Here is a 24,274-nt window from a genome sequence, read left to right as displayed (position 1 = left end):
TTGATGACGGAAAACCAACTCACATTGCATGATGAATGTGGCACACTCCTCGGGATTACCGTCGAACAGCCGTGGGACGGAGAGATGGGGTTCCCGAGGTGCGAGATCTGCTGGGGCTGCGGGGAATGTTCCTGAAGGGTATGAGAGATGAAAAGTATTAACGGCGTCGCCCAGCGAGTTAAGCTGAGCGAGAATCTCGGACTGTTGTCCCGCCATAGCGGCCATAGAACCCTGCATAGGCAAGACCTGGTCCCTGAGGTCTTGCACCGCAGCCGCAGCCCGCTCTAATTGGAGACCGTGATCCCTGGTCAACTCGACTTGAATAGCAAGTGCGGTTTTGACCCTCTCTGTGTCGGCTGGGGTCGTCATATTGTTGGTTGGATCGTAATGTTATGGTTTGACACCGACCCCAAACGCAACGACACAAGAGAGTAGGATTCAGAGTTGCCAAATACGAGGGCTTGTTTATTTGGTACTAAGAATAAGAGAAACAGGGAAAGCAGGTCAAACAAGACAGGTACAATGATCAAGGGGCAAAGTTCTGCTGCTCTGCAGCTTCTCCCGTGAGGGTTGTCTTGGGAAGCAGGTGTTGACTTCTGAACCGCTCTGCAGAATCCTCTCGGCGGGTTCTCAGATGTTGTGGCGAGACCGAGAGAGGGAGAGAGGGAACGAGTCAGTGACAGAGCAGTCTTAAACGAGCAGGAGAACAGGGTGTACAATTCTTCGTGTTAACAACACAGTGAGCACAGTTCCAAACACAGCCCAAGTGAATCTCTTCGTGTTAACAACACAGAGAGCACAATTCCAAAAATAGCCCAAGTGAAACTCTTCGTGTTAACAACACAGTGAGCTAAATCCAAACACAGTCCCAGTGAATATCTTCATGTAAACACACAGTGAATATCTTCATGTAAACACACAGTGAATATCTTCATGTAAACACACAGTCCAATTGTGAAATAATATCTTCGGTGTGAGCAAACACAGTGGATATCTTCATGTAAACACACAGTCCAATTGTGAAATAATATCTTCGGTGTGAGCTAGCACACAGAGGGAGATGGTAGATCCCAAAATATCATTCCATAAAGGAACAAGCAAAAATAGATAATGGCTGGGTGAGTGACTGTTTGACAAAAAGGTGGTAGTCTTCAGTGTAAGTTTACACACGAAAAACGGAATAGGTCAAGAACAGTCAAATAGATAACTCACCCAGACGAGATGCGTAATTGGAACTGGAACAACAGTGGAGGCGAGCGCGCGCCACGGGAGCAGGTATCCAAGCGAAGGCTTCTAGGAATTCCTGGAGAACAGCACAGAGAAAAAGGCAGCAGCAGCAGCAACGGGGAAAAACATCCAGAGACAAATCAAGGCGACAAAACAAGACGATCCAACAACTTAGGGTGGGGAAAAACGGGGTATAAATAATGAGGGATCGATTGATTGAAAAGCGTGGGGAAGTGAGAGAACCAATCAGCGACGTCTCTGATGACGTCAACGGGGAGAAAGCAGTGACAGCTGGGGAATGTGATTGAAAAGCGTGGGGAAGTGAGAGAACCAATCAGCGACGTCTCTGATGACGTCAACGGGGAGAAACGTGTGAACGAGGGGATAGAACCAATTGACAGAAAATGAATGAAAACAAAGCAAGGGTGGTTAAAGGAACAGAACGAGTGAGAGCGCAAGGACAGAAACCTCACACAATATTCTGTAATATTCACCTGGCACAGAGAAAAGCGGGAAGGTTTTAATTCCTTGCCATACATTTTTGGTCGACCATCTATTATACTCACTTTTCTCTGTATAGCTGAAACAATACAGCACGCCGGTAGGACGCAAGAAGGTCCGTCACAAGTTCGTAGACGCCAATTGTGGGATATTTGTGGATATCCTGATGAAGAATGTTCTCAGTCAACCGAGGTTTGGATAATAACAAAGGTTTATTAACCAAACAGATAGTAAGTACATAGAGAGAATGGCTGAGGGCTTCCCCCAGGTGATCAGCTGAAATGACCCAGGTGAGAAGACCTCGATTGTGGTCGGGAGGAGCCCTATATAGTTCAACAAGGGGGGGTGTGTGGTCCCATTTGATAGGTCAAATGGGGGGGGGGGTACAGGTTTGGGGAGAAAGGGGAGGGGAATGTCTTATTCCACAGAGAGGGGGGGGGGGCACAGGTAAGGGGGACACAGGGGAGGGGAGTATATTTACATGAGGACATTATATTATACCACACCCGGGACACATGGAAAACGGGGTGAATGCGCATGGACGCAGGAAGCTTAAGACTCACCGCCGCCGGACTGAGTACCTTCAGAACCTCAAAAGGACCGATGAACCGGGGGTTAAGCTTCTTGGCTGAGGACCGAAGCGGAAGGTCCTTTGCGGACAGCCACACCCTCTGCCCAGGGTGGTACGTCAGCCCCACAACTGGCGCGCTCCGATGACCGGAGCAGCGCAGTCCTGGTGATCTCCCAGACCCGACGGCACCGGTCGAGATGGTCCTGTACGGAGGGAACTGCCACCTCCGACTCCTGTGCAGGGAAAAGAGGGGGTTGGTAGCCCAGGGATATCTCAAAAGGTGAGAGGCCGGTGGCGGAACTGACCATGGAGTTGATGGAGTACTCGACCCAGGGAAGGAACCGGCTCCAAGAAGCGGGTTTCTCGGCAGCCACACACCGAAGAGCAGACTCCACGCTCTGGTTCATCCTCTCCATTTGTCCGTTAGTCTGGGGATGATAACCAGAGGAAAGACTGACCGTTGCCCCCAATCCCTTGCAAAAAGCCCGCCATACCTGGGAAGTGAACTGGGGCCCCCGGTCCGAGACGACGTCCTGGGGAAACCCATGGAGGCGGAACACGTGGCGTGTCAGGAGGTCCGCCGTCTCGGCCACCGAGGGAAGCTTGGGAAGGGCCACGAGGTGAACCCCCTTGCTGGACCGATCCACCACGGTCAGTAGGCACGTGTTCCCCTGGGAAGAAGGAAGACCTGTGACGAAGTCCAACGCCACATGGGACCAAGGGCGGCTCGGAATGGGAAGCGGCTGCAATAGCCCGGAGGGTGCCTGGTGGGAGGCCTTGCTGCGGGCGCAGACCGCGCAGGCCAGTACGAACTCCTTGACGTCGTTCCTCATGGTGGGCCACCAGAATCGACGAGCCAGGAAGGAGAACGTGCGATGAACGCCTGGGTGGCAGGCGAACCGGCTGGTATGGCCCCACTGGAGGACCCGGGACCGGACTGAGTCGGGGACGAAGAGGCGATGAGCAGGTACATTGCCTGGAGCGTGATGGAAGCGTAGAGCACGCCTTACCACCCCCTCGATGCCCAAGGTGACCACTCCCACCACCCTGGCCTCTGGGAGGATGGGAGTCAGGTCCTCAGTGGTTGGAGCCCCCTTGAAGTGTAACAGGGACAGGGAGTCGGCCTTCGTGTTGTGGGAACCAGGGCGAAAAGTCAGCGAGAAGTCGAACCGACTGAGGAAGCTGGCCCATCTTGCCTGCCGGCCGTTGAGGCGCTTGGAAGCACGGATGTACGTCAAGTTCTTGTGGTCCGTCCAAATGGTGAATGGTTCCTCGGCCCCCTCTAGCCAATGACGCCACTCCTCCAAGGCAGCCACAACCGCCAGCAGCTCCCGATTGCCGACGTCATAGTTCCTCTCGGCAGGGAGGAAACGACGTGAGTAGAAGGCGCACGGATGTACCTTCTGGTCCGTTGCCGACCGCTGAGACAAGATAGCCCCTAGTCCAGTATCCGAGGCGTCCACCTCTACGATGAACTGTCTCTTGGGGTCTGGGTGGAGCAAGACCGGGGCGGTGGTGAACCTCTTCTTGAGGGAACGGAACGCAGCACACGCCGCTGGGGACCAGTCGAACGGCAGGGCGGGAGAGGTTAGCCTGGTAAGTGGTTCCGCCACCTGGCTGTAGTTCCGGATGAATCTTCGGTAGAAGTTGGCGAACCCGAGGAAGCTCTGTAGCTCCTTCCGAGAGGTGGGTTCTGGCCACTCCTCCACGTCCCGGATCTTGCGAGGGTCAGCTCTGGTCAAGCCGCTCTCCACGATGAAGCCCAGGTAATCGACGGAGTCGGAGTGAAATCGGCACTTCTCTGCCTTGACGAAGAGCCGATTGTGGAGGAGGCGCTCCAGCACACGGCGGACATGCTGAATGTGTTCCTCGAGGGTCTTGGAGAAAATGAGGATGTCGTCTAGGTATACCACCACAAACTCCTCCAGCATGTCACGAAGGACGTCGTTCATGAGCGCCTGGAATACCGCCGGAGCGTTGGTGAGGCCGAACGGCATTACCAGGTACTCATAGTGGCCCCTGGGAGTCTTTTTTTTTTTTTAAACTTAAATTTTTTATTAACAGTTTTTAGACAGACAGCACTTACAAAAAATAAATAATAAAAAATAAAGAAACTAGCATCACAATAAAAACAAAAAGAAAAAACAGTGCACATAAATATTTACATGGGTATCACATGGTTAGTTGTCTGGTTCCCCTACTGTTGTTTTCTAGGTATTTGATACAAAGGCTGATTGTGTATCTCCCTTAAACAGGCATAAACAGGTAATTCCTACTCAAAGATGATAAATGCTGACTAAGGCTTGTATGTGTGATCTGGGTCCAGAGACCCTCCTTGAGCTTCTTTCTTCCCTTATCCTTCGTCCTTTCTTTTTTTTTCTCTTGTTTATTAACTTTCACTTTGCCTTTTGGTTCACCCATACACAAACCACATCATCCCTGTATATTTAATATCACACCGTTAAACAGACATAAATAATAAGGTATAAAAGCATTCAGCAATTGTAATATCCCAATAACAAAATAGAAAATACTAACTAAAGCACAGGTGTGTGACATGGGTTCATAGACCCTCCTTGAACATCTTTCCTCCTTTACCCTTCGCCCTCTTGTGTTGCATTTGGTTCTTCCTCTGTGATGTCGTTCTCGTTCCTTTTATAATCCTCCCACTTTCCCCATCTTTCCCCAAATTTCTCTTCCTGTAACCTCAGCATGTGTGTTATCCTTTCCATATCCTGTATTTCTTCCACTATTCCTACCCATTTTGCTATTGTCGGTGGGTCTTCCTTGTACCACAGTCTCGTTATTGCTTTTCTGGCCGCTATCAACATTATCTTTATTAAATATTTGTCCCCCCCTTGTATTCCCTTGTGTGTCAGGTCTCCTAAGTAAAGCACCAGTCCTGTTTGTGGTAGCCCGTATCCTAATATTCTGATCATTGCTTCCCCTATCTCCTCCCAATACCCCTTCAGCTTCTGACATCCCCAGAATATGTGCGTGTGATTTGCCCCCTCCTTCCCACACATCCTCCAGCATGCTTTTTGTGTTGGTGCATATTTTCCCTTCAGCTCTGGGGTTATAAAGAATCTGATTATGTTTTTCCATCCAAATTCTTTCCATATTCTCGATCCTGTTGTTGAATGTTGTACCTCGCATATGTTCCCCCATTCCTTCCCTGTTATTCCTATCTCTAGTTCTCTCTCCCATTTCTCCCTTATATAATCGGTCGTGTGTCCCTTGCTGGTCATTATAGCCCGGTATATTGCTGATATTACTCTTCCTTGCCCCCCTTCGTATGCCCATACTATCATCTTTATTATTCCATTCTGTTCCTCGTCTTTGGCCCCCCTTATTTCTTTGTTGTAGTAGTCTCTAACCTGTAGATATCTGAAGTGGTCCCTGTTTTCTAGTCCAAATTTCTCCTTTAATTTTTGTAGTGTCTGCATTTCTCCCTCTCTATCATTTTGCATATCGCTGTTGCCCCCCCCCCCCTCTCCCACCTTCTGAATCCATGGTCTAACCTCCCTGGTTTGAATCTCTTGTCATGTGCTACCCATCTCAGGACCCCTGACTGCTTCTCCAATTTGTGTGTTTTTACTACTCTGTTCCATATGGTCAAGGTGCATTTGGTGATTGGATCTAATAGTCCCTCTTTTTCTTTAAATAGTTCCCTATCTCCCACCAGAGCTTGTACCTTGTATCCCTCCCCTTCTTTTTCAATGCCTTTCCATCTTGCCTCATATCTGTCGTTACACCAGCACGTCACTGCTCTCAGTTGTGCTGCATAGTAATAATCTTGTAGGCTGGGTACTGCCATCCCTCCCTCTTCCTTTGGTAGTTGTAGTGTTTTATATCTGACCCGTGGTCTTCTCCCCGCCCATATGAACCTCGATATCAGTCTGTCCCACTCCCTGAATTGATTCTGTGGTATTTGTATCGGTAGTGACTGGAATAGGTACAGTAACCTTGATAGTATGTTCATTTTAATGACCTCTATTCTTGAATTGAAGTCCAAGGGCATTACTGTCCATCTCTCTAAGTCTCTCTTGATGTTCTGATTTATCTGTGTATAATTCGCCTCAAACAGTTTCTCCACCCCTCTCGTGATGTTCACCCCTAAGTATTTAATCTTGTCCATGTCCCATCTTATCCCGTACTGTTCTCTAATTTCCGTCGTTGGAGAATAGTTCCATGCTAAGGTCTGTGTCTTTGTCACGTTTAGTTTGTATCCTGAGTAGTGGCCATATTCCTTCAGTAGATCCATCAGTGCCGGGAAGCTCTTTTTTTGTTGACTCGCATGTTGATAAGAGAGTATTAAAACTTGGAACTTGAAAAAGATCCGTTTAAGGTAGAACATTTTTATTAATTTGTGATTAATCGCGAGTTAACTATGGACAATCATGCGATTAATCGTGTTAAATATTTTAATCGATTGACAGCACTAATATATACATATAGAAATACGGGATTTAGCGTCTACCCATCTCCCTCCTCCTCCATCTCTTCCCCCACCTTCCCTCCTGCTACTTCACCTATTCCACCTCCTCCTCATTTGTACGTTTTGCGTTACGTACGGCTGTCCTTAAGAATGCTATGCTTGGACTCTGGTCCCTCAATATTATATATAACGTGCTGGAGAAACTCCCATGCATGAACACACTGCCTGGGGTACTTTATGTCAAATACATAAAATGCTTTAAAACACGTATCAACTGCCCCGTGTATTGTGCTTTCAGGGTGTGCCCAACCTGCATAGATCACAAATGCCTGAGCACAACATGTGTGTGCGATTACTCAGCCCTTGTGTGGGTGAATGTAACAAGTTCCTAACGTTTTCTTTCCCCTATTATTTCATGTACACTTTATTCATTGTTTTAATGAATTTTCTTTCTTTTAAGTTATTTTGTGCATCACTCTGTTTTGAATTTGATGCAAATTTGCAATGCATGAGGGTCATCCTTTTGTGTTAAATGACTGCATAACGAAAGCATTTGTTGACTCGCATGTTGATAAGAGAGTATTAAAACTTGGAACTTGAAAAAGATCCGTTTAAGGTAGAACATTTTTATTAATTTGTGATTAATCGCGAGTTAACTATGGACAATCATGCGATTAATCGTGTTAAATATTTTAATCGATTGACAGCACTAATATATACATATAGAAATACGGGATTTAGCGTCTACCCATCTCCCTCCTCCTCCATCTCTTCCCCCACCTTCCCTCCTGCTACTTCACCTATTCCACCTCCTCCTCATTTGTACGTTTTGCGTTACGTACGGCTGTCCTTAAGAATGCTACATGCTTGGACTCTGGTCCCTCAATATTATATATAACGTGCTGGAGAAACTCCCATGCATGAACACACTGCCTGGGGTACTTTATGTCAAATACATAAAATGCTTTAAAACACGTATCAACTGCCCCGAGCATTGTGCTTTCAGGGTGTGCCCGACCTGCATAGATCACGAATGCCTGAGCACAACATGTGTGTGGTTCTCCCAGCACCAAAACCGAGGGAGAGGGTCTTGCCTGCTGGAGGTACTCCACCATATTTGTCCCAACCTAAAATAAGCAAAGAAAGAATGTTAAATACAGGTGGATCTTGGGTTAGCCCCCCTTTCGTGACTGCGGTTTGCAAGCCTGGGGCTTTTGTGACCACAGTCACTTGCTGGTGTGCCGCGACGAGTTTAAAAAAGAACTACCAAGCGTGATCGGGGGGCTGGGGGTCGGTCAAAAATATATCAGATATGAATTTCAATACCCAGCGTACAATATGGGTTTAACACAGCTTTACAGTGGGGTCTGGAAGCTCGGAGTTGCTAATAAACAGTTTAAAACATTGTTAGAAAGCGAGTGGTACTTACAGAGCGAGCCGTGTATTTCTGCCATTGGTGTCACCGCGCATGCGCACCAGCATTTCACCAGGCATTTGGCTGCCTGGTGCGCATGCGCGGTGACACCAATGCGCGGTGACACCAATTTCCTAAGCAACTCCGAGCTTCCAGACCCCACTGTAAAGCTGTGTTAAACCCATATTGTACGCTGGGTATCTTTGAAATTCATATCTGATATATTTTTGACCGACCCCCAGCCCCCCGATCACGCTTGGTAGTTCTTTTTTAAACTCGTCGCGGCACACCAGCAAGTGACTGCGGTCACAAAAGCCCCAGGCTTGCAAACCGCAGTCACGAAAGGGGCTAGGTTGACAGCAAATCATAAGCAAGATAACAGGTTTATACCAACTATACAAGGGAGCCAAATTAAATCAAGTTCGTTTTTTTTCTCATGCCAATGGAACGTGCAATGACATTTTGGAGGGCTCAAAACAGTGGTTTTAACTCGTCTTTGTAAATGAGGGAAACCTCAATGCCTTTCGAGTTTAAATAGAGGTTATGGGGGCCATAGCCCGATCAGGCTACAGATGTCTTCGTCAACCTTATAGCCTGACAACTTTGGTGCACCAACATCCTTCTTAGGCTACATAGCAACATTTCCCCAATTCATAACATGAAATTGTACTTACAGGCTTGAGGTCAACGAAGGCTGACCGGGCCTCTTCGCTGGAGTGCCGCCTACATTTTTTGTTGAGCCTATATACCGTCTGTGGGAACATGTCGGGTAGCAGCCTGAGGGCCAGTTCCCCTTTGACATCTGTAGGTGAACAACAGAAAGTGTCAGAATGTTGTGGCCGGCACTCAATTGGTAATAATTTAAGACCTTTTCAAACAAACAAACAAATAAAACGACTGGAAAAAAAAGATAACCAGAGTATTATTATCACAATTCATCAACTGAAATTGGCAAAAGCTACAACAAATGCAGATCTACAACCTGGAAGAGAAGCCATTTCCTATTTCGCAACTCAAGAGAAGGAATCGCTATAACTTACCCAGTGTCATGTCATCGACAGGAAGGGGGAGTTTCCCATCTTGTCTCGCCAGCTGCAGGACTTTCTCTGCATATTCCGTCACCCATGTCTCAAACAACTTTGGTGCAGCCTCGCCATGCAGCACCAAGAAGTCCTGCGATATCTAAAAAAGATTTAGTTTGAAAGAAATTAGTGCCGTCAGGCGATTAAAAAAAATCTAATTAATTACAGGATTTGTAATTAATTAATCTAATTAACGCGATAAACTGACAGCCCTAAAAGAAATGTTATGTGACAGCTGATATTTTAAAGGCTAGTTCAACTCATTTAGATAAGTAGATGGGGAAATTAGGGTCAGGTTAAAAACTACCATTATGAATTATCATTGTAGATGCAATATGTTACAGTAGATCCATACCATGCCTGGGCTGGTGAGGCGAGGGTACTCCGTAATGACCTCTTCTATGTCCTTGGAGTGATTTCCCCGAATCCACTTGGCTCTGTAGAGGACGGTGTCCTTCATGTACTCCTGAACTTGAGTGAAGGGCTCCAGGTTATGTTTCAGCCACTCCCTTTGCTGCTGGGCCCTTTCTTCTGGCAGGGTTGATTCTATAGAAACATATATACAACACATTGTAAATTAACTATCTAAAAATTATCTCCGATTTCGTAACCCATTTTCACCAGTAGGACTTAGCACATTATTACAATCAGATCCTTTCCCTCCAGTCAGGCGCCCCGGCTGACCAGAGGGAGGTGCTATTGCCCAGCATTGTTGCATGTTTTGGTGAGGGGTTCAACAAGGTATATTAAACGAGGTAAAGTCAGAAATCAGCCATTTTTGCTCCATGGAGCCCCCCTTGAGGATTCATGTGCAGTAAGCTCCCCCTGGTGAAGAATATAGTTACCCCCTGGGGACACAGGAAAACATGGCCCTTTTTGCCGACCAGGTATTACCTGGTATGTATGCCCTGGGTGGCTCGTTGGCTTCAGGCATTCGCTGTCTGGACCCAGAACCCCGCCTCTTTCGGACATTCCGAAGCCTTTCTTCAATGAATCCAGTAGCTGGATAGTAGAAAGGTTTGCCATTCTTCATTCCCTTCCGGCCTTTGATGCACCATATGTCCTGGAAACGATAAGACAAGATAGAACTCTGTCACCCTTTGCAATGTTATGCTTAAATTATGGAAAACGTCCTGTACCTGAAACAAAGAGCAGGGAGGGGGGGGGGATAAAATGCATCAACCCTGTACCTGGAGTACAATCAAATTGGATCTGATTGATTTTCGTGCAGGAATGGAAAGTTTTGTATTGTAAAATGCCATACATTTTTTACAGCTATTTACAAACACAACACAAAATACTATACTTTATACTTATAGCACATGCATGATCCTGGTCTCTTTTGAAAGATTACATTCTGAAGTTTCTGATACAATAAAGAAAACTCACTTTTAGTGCTACTGAAATAGAGCAACATAGGTCTGAACTTGAGTTGTAGAAAAACTTGTTACTCAACGGGTTAACATTGGGTGTCCTGTATGTGATGCGAGAGAAAAATGACTCCTTATTTTCTACTAATATTACTACTCATCAAATGTTCCATTTCTCTATGAACTAGCCTGGAGGAAGAAAACGTACATAGCCACGGTCTGATCCATCGTTTAATGATGGGAATGTCCGCACCAAGGATTCTGCCAGAGCCTCTTTTATGTCCATGGTTGGCCTGTAAACATAGATCGAAACATTTTACCAGTCCTGGTATAACATAAAGCACAAATATAATGACTTGCTATAGATCAGAATGATAGGATAAAAAATATATATATATATATAATAATAATAATAATAATAATAATAATAATAATAATAATAATAATAATAATAATAATAATAATAATAATAATAATAATAATAATAATAATAATAATAATAATACATAATAATACATAATAATACATAATAATAATACATAAAATCAATATTAATTAATAAAACAATTTAATAATAATAATTATTATTAAATAAATAATTAAATACATATGATTTATTATTTATTATTATATTATAAATAATTAAATAAATATTATTTATTATTTATTATTATATTATAAATAAATAAAATAAATAAAAATTAAAAAAAGCTATAGGCCTACAAGCCAAATTACATTATGAAACTCTCATTTGGGGGTCATTTTTAGCGGACGCTTTAGCTCTAAATGAGTCAAGTTATGCCTCCTAATCAACTCTAGACTTGACGTACCTCTCTCCAAACTTTTGGATCAGCAAATCCACCAGTATTTTGACCATGGCAATTCTTTTCTTTCCGAAGATGGAATCACCTTTATCCAGGCTCTCCAGAATTTGCCCGCCATTGGGAGCGGCAGAAAGAGCCGCTACGATATCCTGCAGAGACATGACAGAAACATGACAGCTGTTAAGGATGTGCTGTAGTACCATCAACCAATTTAACTCTGGCAGCATACAGATTTCTTCCTTGTGATGTACTAGCGGCATGTCTATGCGGTGTAGCCTACACATCTGAAGTTGTTGCCTCACGCCAAAAACACAGGGGATAGGCGGGAGCCTAGGCTGAGAACCCGTTCAAGGACTTCAGATTTCGGACGTGTCACAAATCAAGGGTCAACATTTGATATTTAAAAACATTACCCTAGTCAAATATTAGCTAAATAAAATACTGACAAGAGTATAGATGAGTTAGTTTAAGTATTGAAGTTCTGAGATATGTACTGGCTCCAAGTGCTTCCAGATCCATCCATGCTTCTTGAACAACTTACAAATAGTGGAACCGGTCGTAGAATCACAATCTGGTCTGCTGCCCTCGATTCCTCTATGGTGGAGACCTCCTGGCTTGATCCAGAAGCTGCAGATTCCTCCATGGGGGATATGGTAGCAACAAGGCTTGTTGCAGGTGGCTCAGCATTCGAAGCCTTTTGCAGCAAAGAAAGGTTATCAGCTTAGAGGCATTTTAGGTTAAAGTGAGTTGTTGTGTACAGATACAAAATATATTTGCAGTCAGCAGTGTCGTTTTCCATTTAACCGATTGACACCCAAGATGGCCAATAGCCTACACACATGGAAACATTTAAATACTGGTGAAGATTTATTTTGTCATAGGGTTTAAAGTGGTTAGTGTTTAGTTGTAGAACCATTTTAATTAAACACATTCTTACTTACAACAATTAATGTCATCTCAGTAGTCCAAGGAGTTTCCCCATCCCAGCAGTCCAACAATGTATCTCAGTCATCGAAGAGTTGTAGCAGAGTAAGGCAGTCCACAGCATGAAACTAAAGACTAACTATTCAAAATATGTTCGGAATATATACTGTAGGCTATCACTGTGTTTCTAGTAATTCAAGGCAGTGTTTCTTTCCTGATTTTTTTCCTCACTATTTACAAGTGGCAGTGGCCATTCAGATGGCCATTCACAGTCTAAAAACGTCTATAGCGCAGAGAGATGAATACAGTGTCAACATCTCTGTATGACTGGACTGCATGTAGTGGGTGATGATCAATCAGCTCTTTCACATCGATAGCCAACAAATCTTTGGTTTGGATCACACTGTAAGCAAAGAAATGCTTCTCAAACCCCATTGTCTCCCACCTCTGAACAACTAGCTTTACAGATGGCTCTAAAACCAAAATGGCTTTAATAAGCCCAAACTGAGGCTCTCCATCTTGGTCATAGGACATAAACACTGTCATGCCTGGTCTGTATGTTGTACCCTTAACAGTGACCCTGGCCGGTACATACAATTCAGCGAAAAGGGGGATTCCTGTGAGACCACTTTGAATTTCATTATAGCCTTCAAAATGAGCCAGAAAGGTAGTATACCCTGGACCAATTTCTGTGTTGTGGCTTAACACAGACCCACACATGAAACTGTAGCATTGCATTATCTGATGTCGATAAGCCATGGTTTTGCTAATGTTGCGGAAGTTGCAAGTGACATGACTGACTTGTTTGAAGAATCCATGTCTTGCCTCAAAGCGCATTACCCACAAATGGATCAATGGTCCAAGTGTTCGAATTGCTTTTGGATAATGAAGCATGAAATGGTGTTTTGGGCGCAAATGCAGAGCAAATAGATCCAGGAAAAGAGAGTGATGCTCTTCAATGATTTTACTCAGGTACTGTGTTGCTGCATGAGTAACAGATGGAGAGAAGATGATCTCCATGCACATTAATAGGAGTAGGAGAAGTTCCCATTCCTTATTGTCTGTAGGGATAAGGTCACCGATCATTACTGGAAGTAACCTTAGTAGACACCACATCTGAGCTGCAGACTGATGCAGAGGGCTTCCAAGGTTCTTTAAATCATTCTTACTTATTACAGAGGGCTTGTTTCCCACATCACAAAATCCATAATCAAAGCTGGTGATACGATAGTTTAGCTTATCTAGTGAGATAAGCTTTTGTTCTATGAGTGCATTTAACACAAGTTTAAATTCGTATGGCCCTACCCCTTCGAGGATGTCATGCATTATGTCTAGTGCCATATTGTCCGTAACATGATAAAAAGACAGACTGTTGAGGACACTGTCTCTTTTAAGGCCTGTCTGAGAGGGGTTGTCTGTCCGTAAATCCTCTGCGTGAGTATTCACATCTCGGGACAGCGTATCGTCTACCTGTGTCTGTACTTTCAAGACATCTCTGTGTATTTTGCATAAACAGCACACATGGTTCCCCGAAAAACTCTCTATGTAACCAAGTATTGCGTTCAATCCTAAATTGTCTCCCACTACCTGAACAACGGCGAATTTGACAACGCCTTGGAAGCTAGGCGTGTTAACAGTTATGCCATCCCTCTCAAGACACTTTAGTTCTTCCACAATAGGGCGCAACACTGCATCAATGCCATAGGTTTTTGCATCATCTGATTTATAGACTGCCAACAAGAAGTGTGACTGCAAATTGGATAGGATGTCTGGTGGCAAACTCTTCAAGATAAAATATATAAATCCTAACTTGTGAACCCCAGTCTTTGACCCGAGGGGGTTCACAGTTTCACAATCATCATTGTATAACAGCAATGGGATTGACACCTCTTTCAAAAAGAGTGGATGATTTTTACAGAAATCTCCATCAAATATATCCTGAAGAGCATCACTCTCTCTCTGTTGCCATTCCATCATGGCCTGTAAAACACCAGGAAGCTCCAGTATCTTGACCAGAAGACGCTTTAGTGGAATACGCTGAAAGGTATCAGTCAGAGCAACTTGTCGAACGGTGCCAGTGGCAGAGTCTCTCCGCTGTACAAAGGTTTGGTTATCGGAGAAACACTCCTCAATTGGCTGGATGAAGTTCCCAGAGTTAGTAAAATACCTAATCTGTTTATAGTCTGTCTCCAGACCCTCGAAAGGGTTAGCTGCATCTAAAAAGTCCTGCCTGAGCTCCTCTACCTGTGGGTTTTGATCATGCCCAAACTGACTGAAAAGCGACATGGTCTTTGTTTGTAGTCTGCTCACTAAATCTCCAATTAAACTTGAGGTTTGCTGAACCACAACATTTATATTTGTAAAGGTCTGGGAAGATTTTGATCTAAGATGAGCTATAAAATGGGCTACTCTCTCTGTGATTCCCTCTTGCTCTAGTTCGTCCCATTCATCATCATTATCTTCATCTTCCGCCATTTGTTCACCCTCAACTTGCCGTACTAGCTCTTCAGCATTGAAAGTATTAGCAGCCTGATTTGGTACGTTAGGTGGCTGGGCCAGGGCCTGGTTATCGTTATGTTCTCCTTGCAAGTGCTTTCTGTAAGACCGAATGAAAGAAAATGTTCTGCTACAAACTCCCTCACAACATTGGAAATAAGTGGATGAAGCGTTTATATTGTGTGCTACTCGTAAATATGAAAAGAGAGACTTGGCATCACCAGGAATTAGCCTTTTGCATTTAAAGCATGTATACGCCATCTGCCTTGATGTTAGAACACTTAGTGATCACTTACAAATTCTCTGTAAAGTTTTGAAAACTTGAGCCTGGGGCCTATTTTGGGGATGAGGTTCCGGATTGTTTCGCCATCTAAAAGGTGAAACGCCTCCTCATCGATATCTTGATCTGAAAGACAAAGACAGAAAACAAAAATACTTTTACAGTAATTTCAGTGCCATCCAGTGGCAGCTAACTCCAACAGAGGACCAGGCTGGCAGGACCAGATAACCAAGATGAAGAACAGAATAATGTGTGTGTGCCTGCATGTGTGTTGAAACCCTATACAATACTGCTTTGTCATGGAAACATTTTCATGGTCAAGAAAGTAAAAATTCTCACCTTTAAAACTGTCTGTGAGCTCTGGCAATTGCCACTCAATAAGCTTTTCTGCGACAAAGCTGTCCATCAAGACTGGCCTGAAACAAAAGAGAAAGCAATGTGGAAATGAACACATCTGCAATTAATTAATGCCTCATGCGTGCCCAAGTACTCAGCCACGTGTGAACGATAGGCCAAGTATACTTGCTGACATAGCAGCCTAGAATATTTAGCACTGATTTCAGGTGTAAAAAGCCTCACCACATGTCTGGCTTCCGCAGTCTACTGCTTAATTTAGTATAGGATGTTGTAAATTGATGCCCGAATCGCGGGACATTAGAGAGATGATGGAAATGTAGACCTCAAAATGGCGCAAAATGGCGCTAAATCTCAGTATGTAGCTAGCTAGCGAACCAGCTATGTCACCGCATTGAGAGGACAACAGCTTTATTACACACATATGGTTAATAAAGATATCAATCATATAACGTTACACAGCTATAGATAGTCTCCAGTTAATCTGGTATCATTACAACCCAAAACACGGTAAAATTAGCAATAACAGTAACGTTACTAGTACTGGTTAACTAGGCCTAGCTACTAGCCAGAACCTTTGTAATACTCATAGACTTGGTCACTTTCGGTAGCATGCTTGAACGGTAATGATTTATGTGTCGTGTCGTGTCGTGTGTCGTATTTATTAATAGAGGTTACCACATATTTTTACAAGGTTAGAGATGAACCGATTATAGAAATGAGTAGCTAAGTTGCAACTTGCGGTGGATAGCTAGCTAGCTAGCTAGCTGATGACGCGACAGATAGCTGTGAAGAGCTAGCTAATTTAGTTCCACAACGTTCACAGTGCATGGTTAACACGACGCAATAGGCACAATGGATGGGTTGAGATATAAATACTGTGCTAACGAAACGGATCTTACCTTGAGTCAGTGAAGTATTTTCCGTGATCGTGAAGAGGGTTTGTTGAACCGTGTTGACTGTGAACGTGGGACCGTGTTGACTGTGAACGTGAACGTGACACTCTGACTGACTGGAACAAAAGGCATGTACGATAGTTCCCAGTGGGGGAGGGGTGTAGCTTTGCAGATCCCGGCGGAAACACCCAGCTCTCTGACCCAACACATGGGTTATGTCTCAGAAAATTGACCCATAATTATTATAACTCACAAATTGGGTCAACATTGGGTCAAAATTAAATCTCAATAACCCAAATAATGGTTATGCTCAGAGAATTAACCCATAATTTTAACCCAACACAATTAACCAAGAAATTGGGTTATAGAATTGACCCATCTGTTTTTAGTGTGTGATATGTCTCCGTTCTGGCCTTCTTCAGCATTGCTGTTTTTTCCATCAATTTCCCCCTTATCACTACCTTCAGTGTGTCCCATAAAATGTTCGGGTCTACCGCCCCGTTGTCATTTTCTTCCTTATATCTGGCTATCTCCTCCTTGATCTGACTCACCACCCCTTTGTTATTTAATATTCCTACATTTAGTCTCCAAATCGTGTTCCTCCGTCTCCCTTCTAGATCTACTGTCAGATATATGGCACTGTGATCCGATATGTCCGCCACTCCTATACTGCTCTCCCGTGCCCTGTAGCTGTCCCCCGTCGTCATCAAAAAGTAGTCTATTCTTGCATATGTCACGTGTGGGTGTGAGTAATGTGTGTATTCCCTGTCCATGGCGTGCATCCCCCTCCAAACGTCTGTAATTCCCATTTCCGTCATCTGAATATTCATATATCTACTGATGGGTGCCCGTCCTTTTATAGTACTCGTGGTGTCTAGGTCGTGATTCAGTACTACGTTAAAATCTCCCGTACATATCAATATCCCTTCTAGTTCCATCACTATCATATCAAAAATGGTCTCATATAAATCCCTCTCACTCTCTGGGGGTGCATAAACATTTACTAACGTAACCATTTGGCCCTCCATTTTCCCCTTCACCAGAACAAACCTTCCCTCCTTGTCTCTTACTTCCTTGATCAATTCAAATTTGACTGTGTTTTTGATTAACGTGATTACTCCTCTCCTCTGGTTTTGTTCAAAGGAACTATAGTATGCATTTTCATATCCAAATCTCTTCAGTTTCTCATGACCCTGTGCTACCAAATGTGTCTCCTGCAGAAAAATCACTTCCATCTCACTTTTTTTACATTTCAACATCACTTTGCCCCTTTTTATCGCATTATTCATTCCATTAACGTTTAACGACATCATTTTTATACCTTTAACCCTTGTCATCTTTCTTCTTCTTTCGTCTGTCAGTCCCCCCCATGTCACACTCATTTCCCCCTCCGGTTGGAGCCTCCGCTCTCTTCACCGAATACATATAATGATTAACATAAATAAAAAACATAAACTTTACATAAAGTGCTCCCAAGGCGTTCGGGGGGTCCCTGTGTCCCCCCCTGTCCCCTGCTGGTGGGTGAGGGGTAATTGCCCTCCTAGCGAGGGGCCCCCTCCTGACGGCTTGGGGGTTTGTAACCCTTGCCCCCAATCGCTCGTCATATTTGTCCAGCTTTCTTACTGTTTTTTTTGCTTTCGAGCTCCTGGTCAAAAGCGCTCTGTCCTTCCTTTTGATCAAAGACCCTCTTTTCTTGGTCCCTCTCAATGTGACTCATATGTTTCATTGTCCCTCCTTCCTCCCATATCCGTGTGCGGTGTCTCCCGTGTACCCCTTTTTACTTTCTTTTCCTCTCCTCTATTTTCTATGTGATGTCCATTTATCCCCTTAATCCCTCCCAACTGTGTTACTCACAGCGTGTGTCTATGTATCTGTTTCAGTATGTTCTGTGTCTCGCCTATCAAACCTAGTTATATTTCCATTTATTTCCTCCATCAGCTTGTGTATTATGTGTCCATGTATACGTTACGTTCATTTCTATATCCTGCCTCTACCTGGGAATGTGTGCTTATGCATATGTTATTTCAGTTTCTATACTTTGTCTCTATTTGAATAGTTTTTTCAATCTCTTGTGCGTGTACTCATCCGTTCGCCTCCTCCCGCCTCCTCTCCTTCTCTGGCCTCCTCATCAGTCTCCGTCCTCGCTCCGTCACGTTTCACCTCGGCCTTCTCCTCTCTCCTCTCTCCGGTTTCGGTCTCCCACTCTGATCCACCTGCGGGCTCCCTCCAATCTCTGCTGCAAGCTCCGCGTCTGGTCCTCCCGCCTCCTTCCTTCTCCGTCCTCCGTCATCCGCATCCCTCGCCGTCTCATCTCTCGCTCCGCTTCTCGTGCCGTCGCGTACGTCGCCGCCCCTTCCTCCCAGTGAATCCTTAGCGAGGTCATGGGTGACTGGAATCTCATTCCGTTTTCTTTCAGTGTTTTCTTCAGTCCCGCGTAGGACCTGCGTGTTATCGCTACCGCTGTTGAGTAATCGTGATCAAATGATAGTCTTTTCCCTTCGATTTCAATCTTCTTGGTCCACGCGGTTCTGAGTAACAATTCCTTAACCTCGAATCTCAGAAAGTTAATAATCACCGCCCTCGGAGGTCTGTCCGGTTGTGGTCTCGGAGCCAACACCCTGTGGGCCCTCTGTATCTCCATTTCTTCCAGTCCCGTTTCCTTCAGTTGTTCTTTGATAAGCTTTTCCACATATAGGGTCACCGATTCCCCTTCGACTCCTTCTTTCAGTCCCCATATTCTGATGTTATTTCTCCGTGACCTCCCCTCCATGTCCGACATCTTTGTCTCCATCTGTTCTTGTTTCTGAATCACACATGTTAATACCTCGTGTATCTCCGTGTTCCATTCCTCCGCGTGTGCCGTCCTAGTCTGTAGCTCGGTCACGTTTCTGTCCTGTTCCGCCATCTTCTCCTCCACCCTTTTGATTTCTGTATTCATTTCACCTCTGAAGTCCTCCTGTTCCTTCCTCAATTCCTCCCGTAGCTTCCCAATATCATTCCTTATCGTGTCCGTGTTCAGTTTTATCGCCGCTGTTATGTTCTCCAGTATCCCGGCCTGCATGACCACGGCCCATCCTGGCATTCCCGTGTCTGCCTCAGCGGTACCTGCCCCTTCTTCCGCCTGGCTTTTCTCGGCTTCGCTTCGGGGATTCTGTTTCTTCAGATTCTCTCCTTCTCGTATGTTCTCCATTTCTATTTCCTTCACAATCGTTGTCTCTTCCTTACTTCTCGTGTGCATTTTCATTTTTAATTACTTTTCGGGTCTTTTTTTATCCGTTTTTTCGCTCATTTGACCAGGAGCTCTATCGCACGTGTGTTACCCGTCTGCTCTCATACCGGAAGCCTCGCCCCTGGGAGTCTTGAAGGCAGTCTTCCATTCATCGCCCTCTCGGATACGGACCAGATGGTAGGCACTCCGGAGGTCCAGCTTGGTAAAGACGGTAGCCTGGGTGAGAGGCTCGAAGGTGGAGTTCATGAGAGGAAGAGGGTACTTGTTCTTAATGGTGATCTCGTTGAGCTGGCGATAGTCGATGCAGGGTCGAAGGTCTCCGTCCTTCTTCCCAACAAAAAAGAAACCGGCCGCCACCGGGGAGGAGGAAGGCCGAATGAGGCCTGCTTCCAAGGACTCAGAGATATATCTATCCATCGCTGCCTTCTCAGGGACGGTCATACTGTAGAGGCGGCTGCCGGGTGGGGCAGTTGGAGATACGGTGCCCATCCCGGCCGCAGTAGAGGCAAAGGCCGGACCTGGCCTCCCGTTCAGCCGGGCGCATGGGTTCCTCCTCGGACACCGAATGGGAGGGGAAGGAACCACCAGTTGTGGTGGGAGCAGGACGGACCGCAGTACCGTCACGAGTGCGGGGGGTCTGGGGAACTTCTGGGGGTCCCAGTCGGGCTCTCTCATGCCTTCTCTCCCGGAGGCATCCGTCGATGCGAATGGCGAGGTTGAATAGGTCCTCGAGGGACTCAGGCTCCTCACGGGTCGCGAGCTGGTCCCTTACAGCGTCGTTGAGCCCCCTCATGAAGGTGAGACGAAGTGCTTGATCGTTCCAACTGTTCTCCGTTGCGGCCAGTCTGAACTCCAGCACGTAGTCTGTGACCCCGCCACTGCCCTGCCGGAAGGTGCCCAACCGAGCTCCTGGGTCCTGGCCACGGGCTGGGTGGTGGAAAACCCTGCGGAGCTCTGCCACGAAGTCTGGGTAGGAAAAACAAAAATCAGCCCTCATTGCCCAGGAGGCAGTAACCTAACTGTAGGCTGTGGTCGTTGGTCAATTCAATCTAGACCGCCAACGCTGTTCTGACTCTGTCTGTGTCGGCTGAGGTCGTCATGGTCGGGTCGTAATGTTAGGGTTTGAAACCGACCTCAACAGCACGGCACAGACAGGTAGTTCAGAGTTAGCCAAACACTAGGGCGTATTTATTACAGAATCAAAAAGAGCCAAATAACAATTCTGAATCAACAAAAAAAGAGAATGCCTTCGGCAGAGTTGTCTGCGGCTCTGCAGATCCTCCCAGTGTTAGAGGTGGGGAATCGGCGTAGGCGCCGCTGCGGCTCTGCAGATACTCCCAGCTCCAACTCGGAGTGGAAACGGAGAGAGAGAGAGAGATCAACAACAGTCCAACAGTACACAGAGGCAGTGCAGTTCAGTCCTCCCTTAGCTGAGTCCAGTATGAAATACAAGTGACTTGATCTATGGTGTAAACTACACACAAGTTTAGCTGAGTCCAGTACAAAACAAAACGGTACTTCTTCAGTGTTATCCAAACACACAATTTAGCTGAGTCCAGTACAAAACAAAACGGTACTTCTTCAGTGTTATCCAAACACACAATTTAGCTGAGTCCAGTACAAAACAAAAACGGTACTTCTTCAGTGTTATCCAAACACACAAAAACAGATAATCCAAAAAGGTTTGCTTCCAAAACTCACCAAAGCGCAAACGCGTAAAGCGGGCAATGAGGCGCAGCTCCAAACGGATGATCAAGATATTCACCAGCGGCGATCCAAAGATGTCCTGGAGGGAAAGTAGACGAGGCACAACAACGGGGGGAAGGCAGGCAGTAGCAGTAGTATTCAAAACGACCCGACAACGATTGAAAGAAGGTCCGAGTATATGAAGCCTCTGGAGCGCTAATCACAAACTACGACAGGTGCGTGATGGAATTGGTAATCGCTCCTGAAGCGTGTGGCGGGGAATGCACCAATCAACACAGTACCTTGAAGAAGCGTGTGGCGGGGAACGAGCCAATCCTCACAGACCTATCAGATACCCCAAATGGGAAAAGCAGGGCATACATACATTGGGAGATGTTTTCAACAAACAGGGTTTTTGTAGCTATCATGATATACATAAAAAATGTAACCTCACCAGTTCCACATATTATTTCTACGCACAGTTATTAAACATTTTTAAGGCTCATGGAGTCCCATTAAAAATACCAATTGAGCATCACAGATATCACAAATTCTTCTATGAAAGAGAGACATAGAGAGGATTCGTATCTGATTTTTATCATCACTTACTAACGTCTTCGTATGAAATCCTTCCCCTAGACTTAGTATGGAGGAGGGATATACCAGATTTGGAAGTAGATTGGCAAGAAGTCTGGGAAAACGTTCGAATTGCATAAATTAATCTTAATTATATTCACAGGACATACCTGACTCCTATAAGATTGAACAGAATGGGACTTAGACAAGATTCTATATGTTCTTTATGTACAAATGGTGATGAGGGTACATGTATGCATATGTATTGGGATTGCCCACCTGTTAAGAAATTCTGGGAAGAAGTGACCCTGCAATTATCAGAATTCTTACTTCTGAATATACCTGTACATCCCTCTGTATTGCTGTTGAATGATAAGATAAGATAAGATAAGATTCTTTCAGTATGCAGCCCCTATACAGCTAAAGAGACTAGTTTTATCCGGTCTTACAGCTGCTAAAAAGCTGATAGCTTCACAATGGATTCAACCGGAAAAAATGTGCCGGAAGGTATGGATTCTTACCTATCTCGATGTGATTTATCTAGAGATATCTACAGCATGAATTTTAGGTAGAAACGTTAGAAACGAATGAAAATGGATGGATTATCCAAGTGGGGGTCCGGGGGGGGGGGGGGGGGGGGGGAGAGCGAGCAAGAGCATATGTATGTATTGTATTGGATTGCAAGTATTAGGTATATATATCCCGTAAACTACATTTATATTGATTTGAAATGTATAATCCTGTGATTTACTTAGGATATTTACTGTTAATGCTTGTGTGTCTAAATTTATGTTATGTTTAAAAAAAAAAAAAGAAAAAAAAAAAAAAACTGTGGGGTCCTTATCTTTCTTGAGTAGAACAGATATAAGTGCCATATTGACATCCCTGGAAAAATTGCCCTCCTCGACTGAGTGTAAAATCATTGAAAGTAATAAGGGACCAAGTATATCCCAAAACGCAGTATAGAGTTCCGGTGGAATGCCGTCCCAACCAGGAGCCTTGCCCCGTTGCATATCAGCAATTGCTTCCCTGAGCTCATCTAGTGTGATAGGTTCAGCTAACCGTTTAGCGTCCTCCTCTGAGATTTGTGGTAGGTTAATTTGACTAAGATAGTCCTCCAGCTTGGCGTGATCAAAGACCACTTCCGACTCGTACAGGTTGGAATAAAATGAGCGAAATGTATCGTTGATTTTGTTGGGGTTGGTGGTTATCTCACCCTGTTGGTTCTTAATGGCAGGGATATCTGCAAATTGATCGCTGGCCCGTATCTTCATAGCCAGTAGGTGACTGGGTCTAGAGCTATGAAAGTAGTAGTGTTGTCTTGTTCTGTGCATTTGAAATTCAGATTGTTGTCTTAAAATGGAGTTAATCTCCTTTTTCACCACTTTAAGTCGGCTAGAGTATCTTTGCTGCATAGAAGACATCATTGTTTTATGCAGCTCTTCCAATTCTACTAACTTGGAGAGACGCCCCTTGCGGAGATTGGAAGCGAATAGAGTGGTATTACTCCTAATAAACCCCTTAACCGCATTCCACAAAGTTCTGGGGTCCTGTACCGATCCAGCATTAAACTGCAAGAATTCAATGAGCTCCTTAAATTGTAGGTTCAATTCCTCGTTCTTCAGCAGCGTTGAGTTAAAGTGCCATCTAGTGGCACGAGACGTCATTTTGCTGAGCAAACCCTTAAGGAGGATGTATTTGTGGTCTGACAGTGCAATGGGCTTCAAGTCAACGTCAAAGCTATCGAATAGCCTAGGGGAGGAAAAAACATTCTGGAGAAAGTTTTATGTCTCGCGGAGAAAAAAATAGTAGTCTCGCAAGGTTGGGTTTAGTAACCGCCACATATCAATAACCCCGTGTCTTTAGACTAGCCACGTAGGGCCGCGGCAGCTTGCTTTTGATCGTGGGTTACAGCATCTCCGGATTTATCAATCAATGGATCGCACATGGCATTGAAATCAGCACCCACTATGAATGAGTACTCAGGTAGTTTCAGCATCTCTGTAGTGAGTGCAGTATAAAGTTGCGCGTCATACACATTAGGGGCATATGCAGCTATAAGAGCAATTTTCCTGTTAGTGTATTCCATCTTCGCTATAGTGATTCGTCCTTCCGCATCAGACCACACGTCTAATAGTTTAATATTCAACTTCCGCTTAGCCACTATGGCTACTCCCCGGTATTTAGTGCTAAAAGAGCAGGAGCTTATATTATGATAAAATTTGTTTGCAAGTTTAGCACTGTCAGCCTTCAAAAGATGCGTTTCACTCAGCAAAGCCACATCAACCTCCTGTCTTTTCAACCATGTTAGTACACTTGTGCGTTTATGTTGAATATTAAGCCCCCCTGAATTCCAGATCAAGATGTTTAAATTAGCCATAGTCCAACCAGGTTGCACTATGACTG

This window comes from Notolepis coatsorum (genome assembly GCF_963971535.1).
Source record: "Notolepis coatsorum genome assembly, chromosome: 6".
Classification (NCBI taxonomy): domain Eukaryota; kingdom Metazoa; phylum Chordata; class Actinopteri; order Aulopiformes; family Paralepididae; genus Notolepis; species Notolepis coatsorum.
The sequence above is the reverse complement of the archived record's forward strand: the minus strand, read 5'-3'. Positions refer to the sequence as shown.